Here is a 13,292-nt window from a genome sequence, read left to right as displayed (position 1 = left end):
AATAAATATTGACTTTTAAAATGTAAACTTTTAACATATACAACAGTTAAAATGTTTTATCTTTAAAACCAACTGCTAAAATTTTAACAATGTTTAATTGTAAAATGATAAGAACAGATCACATGATTTAATTAATAAAAAAGTTATAATCTAGCTTTTATTTTTCCCTAGGTGTAGTGAATTGGTTCACTTTTGTACTAAAAAGGTAGTACATTTTGATTATAAAACCACGGAGATTAGAAGACATCACTTTCACTTGAGTTTAGTGATTATAGTACTTAAAGCAGCAGAGACTTTCAAATATTATTTTGGATTTTTTAAATCAAGTCTCCAAGAATTTTATTTTGGATGATCACATTTCAGCGCTTTCCACAAAAGAAATAAAGATTCCAAATGAGAGTAACAGATTGAGTTTACTAAAACAAGCTTTGGCATAACTCATTCTGTGCACTCATGCATCTGTAAGCTGTCTATTACTCAAGCACTTTCCAGCAAATCTCATTCTGTATTGAGCTCTGAAACAGCATCTTTAGTTCATTACTGACATTTCTATATAAAATTTCTACCTAGAATCCAATTAATTAACCAAACCAAATTAATTATTTTCTTCAAAATGTTCTCATTTTTTGTCAGTCCCAGATAATGACTTCACCAACATGCCTACATCTTACACTTCAAATTTTAACATCATCTTTGAGATCTCTGTTTCCTGTTGTTACCCTAGACAGCTTTCCTAATAATTTGTATCAATTATTTCATTCACTTTCTGGGAAACTCTCTTTAATTTAACAAATATTTTTAATAGGCTATTTTCTTATAAAATTATCTTGTATTCATTAAAAAAAGATTTAGGAAATGTTGATAAGTCTAAAAATTAAGTTAATATATAAAAATATACACCAAGTAATACTATGCAGCCATAAAAAACAATGAGTTCGTGTCCTTTGTAGGGACATGGATGAAGCTGGAAACCTTTATTCTTAGCAAACTGACACAAGAACAGAAAATCAAACACTGCATATTCTCACAATAGGTGGGTGTTGAACAATGAGAACACATGGACACAGGAAGGGGAGTATCACACACTGGGGTCTGTTGGGGGAAATAGGGGAGGGACAGTGGGGAGTGGAGTGTTGGGGAGGGATAAAATGGGGAGAAATGCCAGGTATAGGTGATGGGGAGGAAGGCAGCAAACCACACTGCCATGTGTGTACCTATGCAACCATCTTACATGTTCTGCACATGAACCCCAAAACCTAAAATTCAATTAAAAAAAAAAAAGAAACGAAATGAAACACTGAGAGAAATGAGTTAAAACATGAGGGAAGGAGAAATGATGGAGAATAGAGTGTGGAAGACGGAATCCAATCAGTCAACATTCTTTGAGTGTTTGGTTCAGGTACCTGTAGCCAATTCTGTTCTGTATTTTCTAGTCCTGGTACAAGCAAATTCCCTTTTGGTGCTCAGTCTTCATTGAGTTAGGCTTTGTCACCTGCAACTCAAAGTTTTGATATGTCTCTCTGTTCATGAAAATCACTGTTACCTTTTATTGTCTTTTCCTCTTCATTTTGGTGTTTATGAAACTATGATTAATGAAGTAATGCAAGTATATTGTGGTTTTATTTGTAATTAAAATATATTTGACATATTTAAAAATTAAGTGTATATATATAATTAAGTGTAGATATATAATATGTAATATAATATTTAATATTCACATTAATGCATATAATTTACAAAATAGAAATCATTGTATGTATTTTGTTTAAGCTGGATTTCAATGCCTTGTAAATATGTTTCATTTCATTAATTACTCTTCCAAAATGGTCTTTCCCCATTTTTTGTGGTTACCTAATTAAGATGAACCACAACCTTTTAAAAATTATGTTTACTTAAAATTCGTTATTATACTAGCAACATAATATTCCATTACTGGATGGACCATAATTTATTGAAGTATTTCCTATTGGTAAGCTTATAAAATATTTATAATTTCTCATCACTATAAACAATGTGCCTAAGATTATCAATTTCACTAAATCTTTCTTTTATTCTTTCCTTATCTGTTCCTAAAAATGGACTTGGTAAAAGTGAACATCTTTGTGGCATTTGATATGCACTGTGCAGAGACCTCTTTTACTTCTTATTTCCTGCAGAGGGATCTCATGCTCATTAGCACAATGTTTGAAACCTTCAACCATTTGGTTTAAAATAGTCATTAGCTCTTCTAGTTTTCTGGCCTGCTAAAATTGCACCCACTCATACTGCTACACTCTAGCTACAGTAAACCCATCTGGTTGTTTTGATTCAAGTGCATATTTCTGCCTCTTGTTTAAACATGTCAGAATTGTTTTTGTGTTTTACACTTCAGAATTCATTATTTATTGGGTAAGTTCTCTGAGGCAAGGTTTTCAAAAAGAGGAGGAAGATGAGAGAGTCTGTAGAAAAATATGAAGCCCCTCTTTTTGAGGAAAGGAGAAGATGTTAAAACCAGCTGAGAGGCCGGGCGCAGTGGTTCACGTCTATAATCCCAGCCCTTTGGGAGGCCGAGGCTGGTGGATCATGAGGTCAAGAGATCGAGATCCTCCTGGTCAACATGATGAAACCACGACTCTACTAAAAAAACAAAATTAGCCGGGCATGGTGGCATGCGCCTGTAGTCCCAGCTACTCGGGAGGCTGAGGCAGAAGAATTGCTTGAACCCAGGAGGCGGAGGTTGGGATGAGCTGAGATCACGCCATTGCACTCCAGCCTGGGTAACAAGAGCGAAAGTCCGTCTCAGGAAAACAAAAAACAAAAACAGCTGAGGAAAACCCAAATTTTTTGAGGGGAGAGATTAGAGAACATGGAAAAAATTAACAATTTCTCTATGAACTGGATTTATCCAAGGTCAACTTTCGACTCCTTTTGTCCTATTCCAATTGTTTGAACACAGACTTAAATTAACTTTTTATTCCTCTCCAATTTTGGTATACAGAGTTGTATCCCTCTTTCTATGCAGAAATTCTGCATGTATAATTACATGCAGTAATTATACACGTATAATTACATGCATGTAATTATACACGTATAATTACATGCAGTAATTATACACGTATAATTACATGTATGGCATGTAATTATAAAAATGGGATTGATTTTCCGTTGTTATGCTGTCTGTAGCCTTCCTCCTTAACAGTCTGTCATAGGCCAATCTTTTCATGTCAGTTAGTGAACATATCCATCAACACTTTAATAGCTGGATGGTAACTACTTTAACTGTACTTCTACTGGACAATTAATTTGTCTCTATTTATTTTTGTATTTTTAACAACATGTGTTCATGCTTCTTTTCAGCCTTGCATGTCAGGATTTTTGATGTCCTATAGAAAGCCACCTGTAGTGTGAAACATCAGTGTCTCCTTGGATAACATTTTTTCTCCCCCCTTGGGCATTTGATGGCATTATGTGTCTCTAATACATACTATGGATGAACCTCCATGTAATAAAAATATGTGTGAATGTATCTTGATTTTGACCATTATGCCTAGCAAGTGGTTTAGAGTAGGGTGTATTTCAGTTATGCAGCTTAAGGTAGAGTATATTTCAGTTATGTTTGTATATACTAAAATGCCTTGCTCAAAAGAACAAGAATATATGATTTGTATCATATTGAATGTCTTATATAATAAGTGCAGCTTCTACCTTGCTGAGCACAGTTTAGATGTTTGTGTTATATGCTAAGTATTATATCATAAAGAGTTTTAAACTTCTACAGTACAGATGGATTCTGATAATGAAAAACAAAATGAGAATATTAAATCTTTCTGGCATGGATGATGGCCATGTGCAACCATGCATTAGAGAGCTGACTATTGCTCAAACATTTCCTGGAAAATCTGACTCACTATTGAGTTCTGAGCAACGTTTTAATTGAGTTTTGGGCCAATATTTAAATTAGTGTGATCTTTAATTATCAACATTTACTTCTTACTCTTTCATTTATCCTTAATCCTAATACATTTTAAATGCTCCATAAATATAAGTAATTGCATATAATTTTTATGGAGATATATGAGGAATTTAACAGTTCAAAATTCATTAAAATTTTCAGAACTTTGAAAATCTATAGTAATGTTAGTGTTGTTTGCAACAAAGGTTTTACATGATACTTTACTCAAGATTACATAGAATTAGACCTTACTGTGCCTGCCTGTAGTTGTAGCTACTTGTAAGGCTGAGGGGGGAGGCTTACATAAGCCCTAGAGTTTAAGGGCAGCCTGGGCAACATAGTGAGACCACATCTCTAAAACACGAACAAACAAAACCAAATGTACGTTCTGTTATACATTTTGGTTTATCTTTTATGCAAAGGGAGAATATATCACGATTGCAAAGAACAAGAAAGTATAAGTGTAATTTCTGCTTGAGGTGGAGGAAAAGTGTCAAGAGGTAGGTCTTCTTTTATTCTTTAGGCCAGTGATTCTCTACCAGCAGCAGTGCCCTAGGTAAGAACTGGCAATATCTGTGGACATAATTCGTTGTCACAAGTGGATGGTGCTACTGGCATTTAATGAGAAGATGTGAGAAATGCTGCCAGATATTCTATCATGTACCAGATAAACATGCACAGCAAAAATTATCTGGCCCAAAATGTCAATAGTGCCAAGGCTGAGAAACACTAGTTTAATGTCTATCAGCCCTATGCCTCCTTCTGTGGATTTCTCTGTTCCATATTATAAGCAAGCTTTAGTCCTCAGTCCTTGTGGTAAGAAACAAAAAACATTTGTATTACACACAATGAGCTGTGACATACATTTATATAATATTATATATAATATATGTTAAAATATTTATTTTAACATATATAAATATCTAAGAAATATATATTTTTATATATACAGTTCTATAGGTACTCAAGCTGCAGTCATAAATGTTAAAAAAAAAGTAATCTTAAGCAATTTCCCACCTGCTTATCTATCTCTCATATATTCATACACCCATACTCATTTTATTGTTTTTGTTTTGTTTTCCAAGGTGGGTTTTTAATTTTAATTTTTAAGAATCAGATAAACTGATCACATATGAAGGACTATTAAAACATTTTAATTTAATTATACGGTCATTTTATTGTGGAGTATTCTTTATTGCTCTTGCTATATTAAATGAGAGTGCAAATCTACAAGATTAATGAGTGTTACTGAAAGACCAATATTTTCATGCAATTTTCTAGTCAACACTACATTACATCAGCTTCAAGACTGAGGCAGCAAGCCTAGAGAAGCAAGATTTAGATAAAAATAAAATTTTTGTCTCAGAGCAGGAGTTGGCAGACTACAACCTACAGACCAAATTCAGCCAGCCAATATGATGTCGTATTGGACTTAAATCTAAGTCCTGAAACTATGAAAATACTACAATGTTTTAGAATATTTGTCTTGGCAAATAGTTTTTGTGTAGACCTCAAAAGCTCAGGCCATAAAAGCAAAAATAGGCACATGGGATCATATCAAGCTGAAAAACTGCACAGCAAATGAAGAATAAAATGATTGTATTCTTTTAGAATCATTATGCTAAAAGAATAAAAGAAGACCTAACATGCAGATCGGCAGAACTTTTTTCAAACTATCTGCCTGATAAGGGATTAATAACCATAATATATAAGAAGCTAAGACAGTCAGTAGTGAAAAACAAGCAAAAAATTTAATTAAAAAATGGGCCAAAGATCTGAATAGACATTCACCAAAGAAGATATAAAAATGGCTAACAGTTATATGAAGAAATGCTCAAAATCAGTATCATCAGATAAATGAAAACCAAAACTACAAGGAGATAGCACCTCACTCTAGTTTAAATGGTCATAATAAAAAAATAAAAAGGAATAATGAGTGCTGGTGAGAATGTGGAGAAAAGAAAACCCTTGAAAACTGTAGATGGATATGTCCATTAGCACGGCCACTATGGAAAACAGTAAGGTGGTTCCTCAAAAGGATAAAAGTAGAACTACCATATTATCCATCAACTTCGTTACTTAGTATATATAAAAGAAATTGATTTTAGTATGTATAAAATCAATACATCAGAAAGTTATCTGTATTTTCATGTTTATTAAAACACTATTCACCATAGCCAGAATATGGAATCAACCTCAGTGCTTATCAATGCATGAATGAAGTAAATTGGTATATATATGCAGTGAAATACTATTCAACCTTAAAAAAGAATAAAATCCTATCATTTGCAGCAACACGTGTACAACTGGAGGTTATTATGCCAGATGAAATAAGTCAAGCATAGAAAGACAGATATTGCATGTTTTCATTCATATGAGGGAGCTTAAAAATATATCTTATAAAGATAAAGGTAGATTGGTGGTTTGTAAATAGTTTGTAAAACAGCCAAGTTCTATTTTTTCCCTTGACTGCTTTTGAGCTACAATGGATTTGAGTAGTTGCAGCAGAAACTATGTAGTCTACAAAGTGTAAAACCTTACCTCTGGCCTTTTCCAGAAAAAAACAACGTCAATCCCTGTTGTAGACCAATGTTTTGTAAACACTAAAGTGAGTCCTTGTGGCCACAGGGAGGCTGAAGCAATAGGTTTGAAGCTAGAATTGTCCCTTCTTTCCTTGAAATGTCTCCAATTCTATCTGCAGAATCTAATGTAAGTTTTATAGTGTTTAAAATCAGTGACTTAAATCTTTAGGTACTCAGTAAATACCTGTTTTGATGATGCTGATAATGACAGTAATGATGTTAATAAAGGATATAGTTAAGAGCAACACAAATTGAATACCTATTATGCACTAAGTATGTATAGGAGGAAGGACATGATTCTTTCTCTGCGGGTGGCAATACAATTTTTTCTCTTTTCTTTAGGATTTGTATTATGTTGTTGAATTTAAGGGCACACACTGTAATATGTAGTAGTTATATATATACAATGTATATATTACACTGTAATATATATTAGTTAAATGTATAGTATTGACAAAGGTTTATCAATGAGGAGGTGAATTAATTCTTTCCTTCTCTTTAGTTTTACCATATATTTTTAAAATATTTTTTAGATATTTTCATGTTAAGTTAATATTTAAAATAGGCATTCAGGTTTATCCTGTGGGGATTTTCAGATATTTTTTGTTCTTTTTCTTTTAATTTATTTTGCCTTCCTTTTAATGAGATAAAAGTGATAAATTATAAAATAAATTATTTATTTTGAATGATTTCTTTTACTAGTTATTTCTCTATTTAAGTGGAAACAAATAGGAGGAAAGAGAAATAGACAATATAAATGTGAGCAAGGATATATCTAAGTTACAGAATGCTATCAAAAAAGAGGCCTTTCTTCTGACATAGAGTAGTATGATTTCCTTCGTAAGAGGATAAGTGCTCAGGTCTAAGGTCTTAACTGTTGTACCACCTTCCTTTTAAAGTTCTTCCCCACTCGTAGTGTTCTCAGCTCAACAATTAGCAACTATACCTACCCAATCACTCAGGAAAAAATGTTTGGCAGCATCTTTAATTTATTTTGCTCTACACATTCAGTCCATCATGAGTCGTATTAGTTTACCTCCTAAACAACCATTGCTGCTACTTTGATCCAACACTTTTATCACATCTTTCTTTGTCAACTACGATTAGCTACCAATGATTCTCCATGTTCAAACCATTGCTTTCACACAATCTGCTGTCTATAATGCAATGATTTTTTGAAACAAAATTATACATTTCAGTCCACTTTATAATGCCTCTCTCCATCTTCACAATTAAAATAAAAATTAAAGATTTTGTTCTGAATTATGAAGATCTAGGTGACCTGGACTGTATCTGTTCTCCTGATTTCATCTGAATTATCTTCACCCTTGACTCACACCAGAGATGCTGGCCTTCCCTTTCTTCATGCAAGGTGACTCAGTCATTTCGACTTTTTATTCTTTTCTCTGGGGATTTGCTTTCTCCTGATCCTTGCTGTATGCATTCTTTCTAAACAATTTAAATAAGGCTGGAGAAAAACTACTATTATTCTTGATGTGGAGATAACAATAGGTTTAGCGTTTGCACTATTTTGCTGGATTTAGGTACAAACATTTTAGTATATAGTTAGTTTAAATATTGTATTCTCAGAGATGTCTTCCCCTTCAGTCCTCTATTTAGTTACTTATTAAAGAATGGCATGTTTTTTTTAAAAAATCTACTTAATTTAGGTATAATTTATTTAAATTATGTTTTCAATTTAATTACTTTGACAAATATATAAAGCCATGTAAACACCACCATGGTCAAGGTAGAGAACACTTTCATGATCCCAGAATATCCCTTTAGGACATTTGCTACCAATAAACTTCCCAACCTCCGCTTTCCTGAATAGACATTTCTCAAAAGAAAGCATTCAAATGACAAACAAATATATGAAAAAAAATGCTCAGTATCACTAATTATCATGGAAATGCATATCAAAACCACAGTGAGATATTACCTAACACAAGTTAGAAAGACCATTTCCAAAAGGGAAAATAAATGAACGATTTGCAAATTTGGCAGTCCCCAGAATCACAGCAGATTCAGAGATACTCTGGGGATGCCTTGTGGTGAGAATAAATTTATAGACAAAAAATAAATAAATAAATAAATAAATAAATAAGCAAATGATGTACAGAAATTGGAAATGAGGTACAGAAGCAACTGGATTGGTTATTCACCTTATTTGAACACAGTTTGAACAGTTAGCAGTCTATTAGTGGTTGAAATATTGCCACTGGGATTGGCCAAGACAGCTATTTTTAAAGATTAATACTCCTAAATTAGGTTTTCAATCTTGTCTACCTATTAAGCTAGGTTACAGTTCATATACAAGGACTAAACTATGGTAGTGTGGAGTCCTGCTCAGGCCATATTTAAGTTGCTTTGACGATTCTCCGCTTTCAGTTACTCTCTCAATTTTGAGAGATTGACTAAAAATGCAGTCACTGATGTCACTATCACCATCATAAATATACTCATTTGGTCTTGAAACCCACTATTAAACAGTAGAACAGTAGGTTATACTGTTTCCATCATTTAGGGTTTCTGGTCTCAGCATATCATTCATAGGTTACTGTGCCCTCATGGTCACACATTTTTTTCAGCTTTTGTGATTCCAGTTGAATAGAGACCATTTGACATTCTAGAGATGGCTGCATGTGTACACTTAGAGAGAATATAGCACACCAGGGAGACTACTATTATGACTAACAGGACGATGATACCAAGAGTTTGGAGTGCTCCTTATGGAGGATCTCCATTAACCAAACCACCTAAAATCAAATAGATCAAAGAATGAGCTAGATTGAGAGTTTACTCACTTAACTAAGTGGTCTTTTTGTTAATCAATGACAACCGAATCTCTATAATATCTGATGTATTTCTCCATAGGCCAGACATGCCAGCAGCTGCATAGATACTTCTCCGTTTAGCCAATTCTACTATTTAGGATAACTTTCACAAGAGGATTCACAGTTTGTTGTGTAACCATAGCCTTTATTTTTTTTTTACACTTTACCTACTTATGGCTGTCATTGATATTCTGTATCTTCCATTGTGGCATAATAAGCAGTTACTTTGAAAGAACTTAATACGGAAACCTACAGGTGATCATTGAAAAAGTTCCCATGGGATGGTTGCAGTCCTCAACATCCATCTATTAAAGTCTGACTTTTAGGAATTTTTGGCTGTTACTCCAGCTTTGCAGTATTTAATTTCTAACAAATGTCTCCAAAGCTTTAGTTCATCTTCACAAGATAGGGAATTGGTAGATTCCTTTGTGTGTGTGTGTGTGTGTGTGTGTGTGTGTGTGTGTATGTGTTGCTTTTTGATAGAAAACTTCTCAGAGGTTCAGCACATTGAGAGTAAATGAGTGTACACAGGAAGGAGCTACAGCTCTGCCAAGAACATGGCCTAACACAAACATTGCAAAGATAAATTTCAATAAATCTTACAAAACAGAAACAAAGGAAATATGTAAAAGAGATTTATACAAATTCACTTGGTCAGAGGGAACAGTTTAATCGGATATAGTGCCTCCTTATCATGCATTATTTGGTCAGTGGAGCCCTTTGACTGCAGAAGTCCCAAATCAATAATTCTATCTCCTAAACATTATGCTTCCACCCATTTTCTCCCTCTTTTAACTGTACCTACCTGTGTATGTACAGACACGCAATTTAATAAAAGCTTCATTTGGGTTGTGTGTTTGTGCGAGCCTGTGTTTTCAGAGAGTTTGCCCTTGTTGCCCAGGCTGGAGTGCAATGTTGCAATTTTGGCTCACTGCAACCTCTGCCTCCTAGGTTCAAGCGATTTTCCTGCCTCAGCCTCCCAAATAGCTGGGATCACAAGCATGAACTACCACGCCTGGCTAATTTTTTGTATCTTTAGTAGAGACAGGGTTTTGCCATATTGGCCAGGCTCATCTTGAACACCTGACCTCAAGTGATCTGCCTGCCTCAGCCTCCTAAAGTGCTGGGATTACAAAATCTGGTATAGCGCAGTTTGTTTCTGGTATATTTACAGTTTGTTGTGTAACCATGGCCTTTTTTTTTTTACAGGAAACATTCATAGTTTATTTGGGAAATATTCATATTTTATACAGGATGTACAAATTTAAGACTAAACAATTAAAAAAACACACACACAATTATAGCCGCAACACTATCCTAGCTGCATTGTGGTGATTATGTTGTTCAGTTAGCTGTCCATTATATGCAACTGGATTTTAATTGTGCTATTTACAGAGGGGCCAAAGCACTCATCTCAAGGTAAAGGCGCTCAGGTTTAATGTGCACTTTCACAGCCCTACGAAAACACAACCATTATATACACTGTAAACACCACAGGGCATGAAATCCATCTGCAGCCACAAACATCAGTCTCACAGGATCAAGCATACAAGGTCTAAGGTAAGGTGCCTGACTTTTCCTTTTTAAGAATCCTTTTCATCCAAGAGTCCTACTGTTCTTTTCATAGGACACTATTCACTTATTTCAAATATGGTGCAAGTGCTCAAAACGTTTCTGGAATCCCTTTTTTGAGGACTACCTGCAGTGTCTGCAGTGAACTCTTCTGAATGTCCTGGATGGTGTCAAGTCTTCATCCTTTGAGGATGGGTTTGATTTAGGAAAACATGCAGAGTTATTCACAGCCAACTGAATCAAACTGCGGGATATAACCCAGGTTGAAATGTGAGATGCCACTATGAACAACGAGACCAGTTTTCTTGTATGGCTTGTAAATTTAGAGTTTAAAAAATGCCTGAGCAATGGCGGTCCTGATGAAGTACAGATTCTTCTAGAGTGATGACTCAGGGGCAACGCTCATTTGAACGGTTTATCTAGGTGTTTTGCAGTTTTACAAATTGGTCCTTTTGTTGCCTCTCACATGGACTTTAGTATTCCTCTTCAGCTTCAGTCCCTTTTGCTTTCTTATGGATTGCCCAATTAAAGCTGTGGCAGGCAGGAACCCAGTGATTGTCATGAAGCCCCAGCTTACAGCCAGGAAATGCTTTCTGAGACCGGTGGCAGCACATCCAATACCCTGGCCCATAGGGCAATGCCTGGCAATAGGGCTTGATATGCCATCGGCACAGGGACACATCCACTTTCACATACTTTTTCTTGCATTGCTTGCAAGGATCCTCTCTATAGCGTGGATCTCGAACCCAGCGAGAATCTGCTGGCCTGATATTGTAGTACTCAATGATAAACTTGAAACAGCAGCAGGTACATTTAAGGGCCACTAAACTCTTGGTGGGAAGTAACCTGAAGATTTTTACCATAATGTGGTGGGGCAGAAAAGCCATGTACTGCTGAGGCTTCAAAAGCTGCTGGATTTTAAACCTGGTCTCCAGGAAGTCATGAGACACCTGCATCTTACTGGATGCCTCAAGCACTGGTAATGTACTTTCCACAGAAGAGGCTGGTGATAAAAATGGCTCAGCTGACCCACTTTTTTCCTCAGATGCACTGTCACCCTCAGCTGGCTGGCCTCTGAAACCTGATTTCTTGTGATTTCATTTAACTGGGAACAGTCTGTCGAGTGCTGACCAGGTGGCAAAAACAATGTCAGATGTCCAATTGATGAATCAAGCAAGGCTCAAAGTCCTCAGAGCAAGAGATGACCTTATCACAGACCTACTAAATGAAGCAAAACAGAGGATCAGCAAGGTGGTAAAAGATACAACCAGGTACCAAGCGCTGCTGGATGGACTGGTTCTCCACGGTTTGTACTAGTTGCTGGAGCCCTGAATGATTGTTTGATGCAGGAAACAAGATTTCCCTCTGGTAAAGACTGCAGTGCAAAAGGCAATCCCAATACACAATATTGCCAACAAAAACAATGTTGACGTCCAAATTGACCAGGAGTCCTACCTGCCTGAGGACTTAGCTGGTGGAGTTGAGATCTATAATGGGGATTGTAAAATAAAGGTTTCCAACACCCTGGAAAGCCGGCTGAACCTCATAGACCAGCAGGTGATGCCAGAAGTCCGAGGAGCCTTGTTTGGTGCGAATGCTAACAGGAAGTTTTTGGACTAAGCCTCCGAGAGGTGGAGCTCATCCTCGGCTCTCCTGCTGTGACATGGAAGCTTCTGATATTTGAAGAAACACGATGTCTCTGTAGCTTCCTCTTTACTGCCCCGCTGTTGCTCTGTATTTATCAGTGATGCCCCTCTGTCTGTCACTAACGCCTTGCCTAATTGTTCACAATGGCGGAAAGCTTCATGTAATATGCTCAAGACCCACCTTCAGTTCATCTGAAAGTAACACAGTGTCTGGTCAGTTCAGCACACTAGGGGAGGGGCAGGTGGTGGTTGCATAGGCTTCCTGGGTCTCCGTTCTACGTCTGGCGTAGAGGTGACATGTCTGGCGTTCTCGGCCCTGCATTCCCCACTCTTGAAGCTTAAGGTGCATATGGCACACTACTTCCTCGTAGTTGCTTCACTGTTCCCTGTTTAGGTCTAGAAGTTTTCCCTCTTCTGTAAATGTGATTCAGAATCTAAGCCATGGATGTGCTTTATTTATTAAAAGAGTTATGTGGAATTAAAAAAAAAATCTGGTATAGTGCCTGTAGAATCTGGTATAGTGCCTATCATGAGAGACACATTTTAAATCATTGCTTCTTTTACTTCAAACCATGGAGAAAGGATCTAACAAATTATGCCTTTTAGAAGAATGAAGTCTTATTGGCAATGTTCTCTTTAACCCATGATGTGAGGTAAGAGAAGTGAACCAATGTTCTGTTTCTAATTATGAGGCAACATATGTACTATTAAAGTACTCACCTAC

At 35.8% G+C, this 13,292-nt stretch overlaps 1 pseudogene across 1 annotated transcript; it reads left to right on the top strand.

Moving 5' to 3' along the window:
* The first annotated feature begins 4,683 nt into the window (after window positions 1-4,683).
* LOC108289650 lies at window positions 4,684-13,058 on the top strand (annotated as a pseudogene). The gene is made up of 2 exons (XR_001819253.2): window positions 4,684-4,747; window positions 12,038-13,058. The product of XR_001819253.2 is annotated as a V-type proton ATPase subunit E 1-like (transcript).
* The last annotated feature ends 234 nt before the right edge of the window (window positions 13,059-13,292 follow it).

The sequence above is a fragment of the Cebus imitator genome, unplaced genomic scaffold (assembly GCF_001604975.1).
Source record: "Cebus imitator isolate Cc_AM_T3 unplaced genomic scaffold, Cebus_imitator-1.0 Scaffold408, whole genome shotgun sequence".
Taxonomy (NCBI): domain Eukaryota; kingdom Metazoa; phylum Chordata; class Mammalia; order Primates; family Cebidae; genus Cebus; species Cebus imitator.
This window is presented reverse-complemented; position numbering and strand designations above follow the sequence as displayed.